At 29.9% G+C, this 6,386-nt stretch overlaps 1 long non-coding RNA gene across 1 annotated transcript in view; it reads left to right on the top strand.

The window, feature by feature from the left end:
- The window catches only part of LOC108660950, a 1,729-nt gene continuing 392 nt past the window's right edge, over positions 5,050–6,386 (top strand). The window contains exons 1-2 of the long non-coding RNA XR_001926716.1: positions 5,050–5,093; positions 5,738–5,822. This is a non-coding gene — a long non-coding RNA (uncharacterized LOC108660950). The remainder of the gene's footprint in view (positions 5,094–5,737; positions 5,823–6,386) is intronic.

Raw genomic sequence — 6,386 nt, forward strand, 5'->3', positions numbered from 1 at the left:
TTACACACATATGCACCTGTCCTGTAAAGTAGAGATTTTTGGAAAATGTAATGTAATTGAATTGTATATTGAAAGTTGATATTCTTAAATGTTTCCAAAATGAGTTGAAAACAGCACGACATCGAGTTTTGTTATGATATACAAAATTGCATGGTTTCAATACAAATGCATCGTGTTTTCTAAAAATCTTTCATATCGTTTGCTTGTTCCCTTTGTATGTTCACTCACTGAGTTTATACTCATTTTTTTCAATTTCATGTTTTAGTTTTCAAGATCGATGGTAGTTGGATCTTGGGTCGAGGTGCTCCCTCCTATTCATCTTTCGGTAGGTTCACTACAACTCTCAATGATAGCACCCACGCCTAAAGTCACTCCGCTGGTTGTCAAGGGTCTGTTGTATATTTATATGTGATGGCTTAATATAAATTGTGAGATTTGTTGTGAACTTTATATGTACTTGGTTTTCACAATTTAAATTTTGAAGAGATTGTTATTAGAAATTATGAGTTTTAGATCCTAAAGAAAAAAAAGTGATAGATGGACTACTGACGAGTTTACATAGAGAGGCTTGCTTGGGCTTGATGGGCTATGCCTATTGGGCCCATACACCGATCATAGTCCGGGTTTTGGGTTATGACAACTTGAGCCATTAAGCCTCAACATTTCAACTCATAAACAAGAGCAATGTGTGTAGACACCTCATTTTATCTGAGTTGTCTATTGAATCTTTTTAAAAAATAATAATAAAGAAAATAAAAAGGAGATAAATATGAAAAGATAACAATATGTTTACATCAATCCTCATTAAATTGAAATTCTGAAGAGAGATTAAGTTAAGTTGAATTAAAACTCAAGAAACTAATTCAAGAAGTTATAGAACACATTTGTTATAAATACACTTAGGCATTAGTGGCAAAAACCACACAAGAGGGAGAGGCAGAAAAAAGAGAAGTGAGAAAAATTAGAGAGAAGGAAAGAAAATAGTTCTTAGGTTCTTGGGTTTCAACCTCTTTGGATTTAAGAGAATCAATTTGGTTTCTAAAGAAACTATTTTGAATAAAGAGAAAGATAAAAAAGGAAAAGCAGAAAGAGTGTTCTAATTTCTTTGAATAAGGTTTAGAGAGTGCTCCTTATTCTTAATAGTGTCTGTTTGATATCTGGATTTGCAATTTGGTTTTCTTTTTGGGTTTTTCAGCCTAATTAGGTAAGTTTTTTTTTATGATTATAACTATTTATTTTTATTTAATTTTTGGGAGACATTTAAAATTAGAAGTTTGCATAATTTATGTAAGTTCTCTAATGATGAAATCTCAAGAATGTCAAAGTAGCTTCTTGAGAATTGCTAGGTGAGGAAATTGTCCAAAATTATGCCATAAGCGTTTGAAGGTTTTGGAAAATTTTCAATATCAAGAATTTTTATTTATTTAATTCAAAAAACTAACAAAATAAAATAGGAAAAGGAAATAGAGGTAAATATTGAACTAGATTTTATTTAATAAGGTCTAAAAGACACATAATTAATAAGATACCAATAAAATAGGTGTTGTGAGGGTACTAATACCTTCCTTATATATAAAAGACTTTCGAACCTAATCTACTTCGTAGACTAGAATCTATTATTTTTAATGAGCCTAAGTCAAGCTTAGGACCTTATAAAAAAATATATATTCTCTTGGGTAGTCAATCACACCTAAATAAAAAAAATTGATGGCGACTTCTTTTTAAGTCAAACTGTTGAGTTTTAGGACTTAGCATGTTATGACAATGTGAATCAAAATGTATAAGATTCAATCTTAAAGAAATGGATGTTTTTCAGTATATAATCAATAATTGATGAATTTGAATTCAAAAAACATGGTCAAGTATAATTTTCTTAAAAGACTATTTTAAGTCTTTCTTTTCTGGATTTTTATGTCATATAAAATTATTTTCTATTATCAAATTTTTTATTATTGATTAAATTTAACATATTAGTTTTTAAACTTTTTAACCCTTATCCCTCTGTCTTTGCCCCCAATAAAAGTTGATTAGCTCCGTCCCTAATTCAATATAAGAGTTCAAATCAATTACATATCTTGTATCTAGCTTGTTGGGCTGTTTGACTTAGTCTAAATTTCTTAGGCCATAACATAATGAACATTCACACATATATTTATAACACTCCCCCTTGAATGTCTATTATATTAAGAATATGCCTTATTAAAACCTTACTAAGAAAAAACCTCATGGGAAAAAATCTAAATGACAAAAAAAAATATATAATTCTTTTCAAGAATACACTTTTGAAATATTACCTTATTAAAAACTTTATCAGAAAAAACCTAGTAGGAAAAATCTTGATAAAGGAAAAGAGTACAACGCATATTTTACTCCTCCTAGTGATTGCATTATTTAACATCTTTTAAAACGATGCATTCCAATATTTTGTACTAACTTTTCAAATTACAATAGAAAAAGCTTTAGTAAATTAATATGCTAGATTGTTGCTTGAACGAATTTCTTAAACACTAATATAACCATTTTCTTGGAGATTATAAGTAAAGAAAAGTTTTGCCGAAATATGTTTTATTCTATCGCTTTTAATGTATCATTCCTTTAATTGTGCTATGCAAGCAATATTATCCTAATATAACGTTGTTGGAATTTCCTTCTCAGTTAACAAGTCACGCATTTCTCAAATATATTAAGTTACAGATTTTAACTAGACACATTCATGACTTACCTCATGAATTGCTAAAATTTTGCATGGTTAGGAGAAGTAGCAATTATAGTTTGTTTTACAAAGCATTACGAAATTAGCCATACCTACATTTGTGAATAAGTAACTTATTTGAGATCGAGCCTTACATGGATCGAATAAATATTCTATATCTGCATAACTAATTAAATTTGATTTTGATATATTTGAGTAATATAAGCCAATATCCAATGTCTTCGAGTTAGAGAAAAATTATATTTTGCTAATAAATTTACAACAAATGATATATCAAGTTGTGTAATCCTAGCAAGATATAACAATGCTTCGATTGCACTAAGATGTGGTACTTCAAGATTAAGAAGTTCTTCATCATCCTCACGAGGTTGGAAAGAGTCTTTTTTTCATATATAGTGACTTTACAACCATTGTTGAACTCAATGGATATGTTTTGTCGATATAAAATCGTTTTAGCACTTTTGCTATATAAATTGATTGATAGATAAAAATTTCATTTGTCAAGTGCTCAATTTTAAAACTCAAAGAAAACTTTGCTTTTTCAAGGTTTTTCATCCCAAATTATTTTTTTAAGTAATTCACGACGTTTAATAACTCTTCAAGAGTTTCAATAATGCTTAAGTCATTAACATAAATAGTAATTATCATAAATTCATATTTGAATCTTTTATAAGAACACATCAGCATATAAGATCATTTTTATAACTTTTTTTTAACAAATATTCACTAAGATGATTATACCACATCCATCCGAATTGCTTTAATTCTTATAGAAATTTATTGAATTTAATCGAATAAATTTTTTGAGTATTCAAATTTTGTACTTTAGGTAACTTAAATCCTACAAGAATTTTCATTTAGATATTGTTATCAATTGAGCCATATAAATAGGTTGTAGCTACATTCATTAGACACATTTCATTCTTCTCACATATTGCCAAACTAACTAAATATAGAAATGTAATTGCATCCACCACAAGAAAATATATCTCTTTATAATCAATACCAAGTTTTTGGGTAAAATCTTGTGGGATAAGTTGTATTTTATGTCTCACAATCTCATTTTTATATTTCGTTTTCACATAAATACTTGTTTATACCCTATTGGTTTTACACCATTTAGTTTATGGACTACAAGTTCAAAAACTTCATGTTTTACAAGTGAATTCAATTCCACCTTGATTGCTTCTTTTCACATTGGCTAATCATTTCTACGTTTACATTCTTCAATAGATATAGGTTCAAGATCCTCATTTTCTTTCATAATATTGAGCGCTACATTATATGTAAAAATATCGTCGACATTTATTTTATTCTGGTTCCATCTTTTCCCGTCATGACATAATTTATTTAGATTTCTTTAGTTTCAATGATTTCAGGTATTTGCATTTTTTCTAGAATTTTATTAATTATATCAAGGTTTTTTTTTGGATTTTTTGTTTCCTTTTTGTGACCCTTTTGTGTATTTGCTCATTTCTTTTTCGAAGATTTTATCTTTGAAACCGATTGCTTTTGTGAGACCCTGTCAAGCTCGATTAAAAGATGATATTGTACCGAGTGGTATAACTAAGTTAAATCGAGCCTTGAACTAGTTCAAATAAAAATTCTAAGAGGAAATTGAAAATTTTGTAACCCACAGAATGACTTAGAATAGTGATTCGGAGTTCAAGGTCCAGTTTAGAGTCCATCAGGAAAATTGACCGATTAGGGATAAAACGGTCATTTTACCATTTTATAATTAAATGGAGATTTCTAGCCAAGATTTGATCACATTTGACCAAGAATAATTCTATGAAATATGATTATGATTATTGGAGTATAAAATGATGTTTAACAGTGAAAAATTGTGATTTCTGATATTTTTGGAGCACAAGGGCAAAATGGTAATTTTGCCACTAGAGGACTAAACGGGAATCTTTATAAAACGATTTTTTTGCCCCATTTGGTTAATATTGATCAATATTAGTGTTATTTGAGGTTGAAAAATAGAAATAATGTGATTCCGCTACATTTCGAAGGATAGGGGCAAAATCGTAATTTTTTTGTCTCGAGGGCAAATCGGTAAATTTTTTCACTCCAGCACTTGTCAAGACCAAGGGATTTTAAATGTGGTAGGATTGGATAAATACCAGAATATTTGTGGTGGAAATTTAAGAAGAAAAAGTCAAAAAGTTAAAAATTGGGCCAATAAGCATGTGACATGTGGCATGCTTGATTATTTTATTATTTTCTATAGAAATCAGCCCATTAAATCCCCAACTCTCTCACCATATTCGGCCTAGGCAACCAGCAACAAGAAAAAAGGAAGAACAAAGGGAAAAACATGAAAACCTAGGTGGAAATTCAAAGAAAAAGTGAAGAAATCAAGGAAACAAACTAGGTAAGTTAAAATTTCTTTAATTCTCCTTGATACCTAGCTTACCCATGCTTTTGTTCTTGATTTTCATGGTTGAATATTGAGTTATCATGATGAATTCAATTCTGAAAAATGGGTATGAAAGAGGAATTGTTGTTGGAATAATTTGATTTTAGACTATGTTAGTGTTTAGGGATAGTTAAGCATGGCTATGAACAAAAACACAAAAGAAATATTCAATTTCTCTAGGGTTCCTTGTTGGTCGAACCATGAGGGCTAAATATCAATGGGGGATTATTTTTATTTCAAAGAAAATTGCTTGGAAATATGATGAATTAAGGTGAAATGGTTATGTAGAAAAATTTTGGTGCTAGTGCACCAAATGACCTAATTTTTCTATAAGGAACTGTGAGGGTTCTAATGCTGAATTTGGCTTTATTTAAATGGTATGTGGCAAACTAAGGTATTAGAGGATAAATGGATTAATTTGGAGGTGATTTGGACATAATCGTCAATTAATCGGGTGATCGATCGAATTTAATCGATACCGCGATTAAGCGGTAATTGGACGTATTTTTGCATTTACATATCAAGCATTAGTAATTTAAATTAGTTTATATCAATTTAGGGACAATATAGTAAATTCCTCAACTTTATTATTTGACAAGGTAGTGAGACGTCCCGAAAAGGTAAAAGAATTGCGTCTGAAGACTATTAGTCCGAGTGCACCCGGAATCTAGATTTTCGACACCTGTGAGTGAATTTGCATTTCAAAATTTATTTGGGAATTCTAATTAAGTTGAAATGAAATGCGTGAATGATTATATCTAATTCCCATTTAAAAATGAATCTCGAGAACAAGCTTTTAGTGAAAATATTTCTATGATGTTAAATATGATTGCGATGCATCTATGTATATCTGTATGATGCCTACATGTATTATTGAGAAATTGTTTGAAATTAAGTGTACTAAATCTGTGTACCCTTGTATTATGCTGATATGCATTATTAATAAATTATGGTGAAATTGATGCAACCGTGCATGTGCGGAGTGGGAAGTGCAATGCCGGTTTAATGATAAAGGTTGTGGGGACGACGATATGTACCGCCCACAATTTCCTAAAAATTCAGAGGTGTGCAAAGAGGGATACTGAGTGATACCCCTTACCGAGTACTCCGATAGTTATTTCTTTGTACCACCAAGAATAGTGAAGACTTGGCGGTGTATATAATTGCTCATATCTTTGTATATATATGTTTGATTGTGTGGTATGTGAAACCCTTGTTTGTGACGGTTTGTGATAAACCATTAATTTT

Source organism: Theobroma cacao, chromosome 2 (assembly GCF_000208745.1).
Source record: "Theobroma cacao cultivar B97-61/B2 chromosome 2, Criollo_cocoa_genome_V2, whole genome shotgun sequence".
NCBI classification, from domain to species: Eukaryota; Viridiplantae; Streptophyta; class Magnoliopsida; order Malvales; family Malvaceae; genus Theobroma; species Theobroma cacao.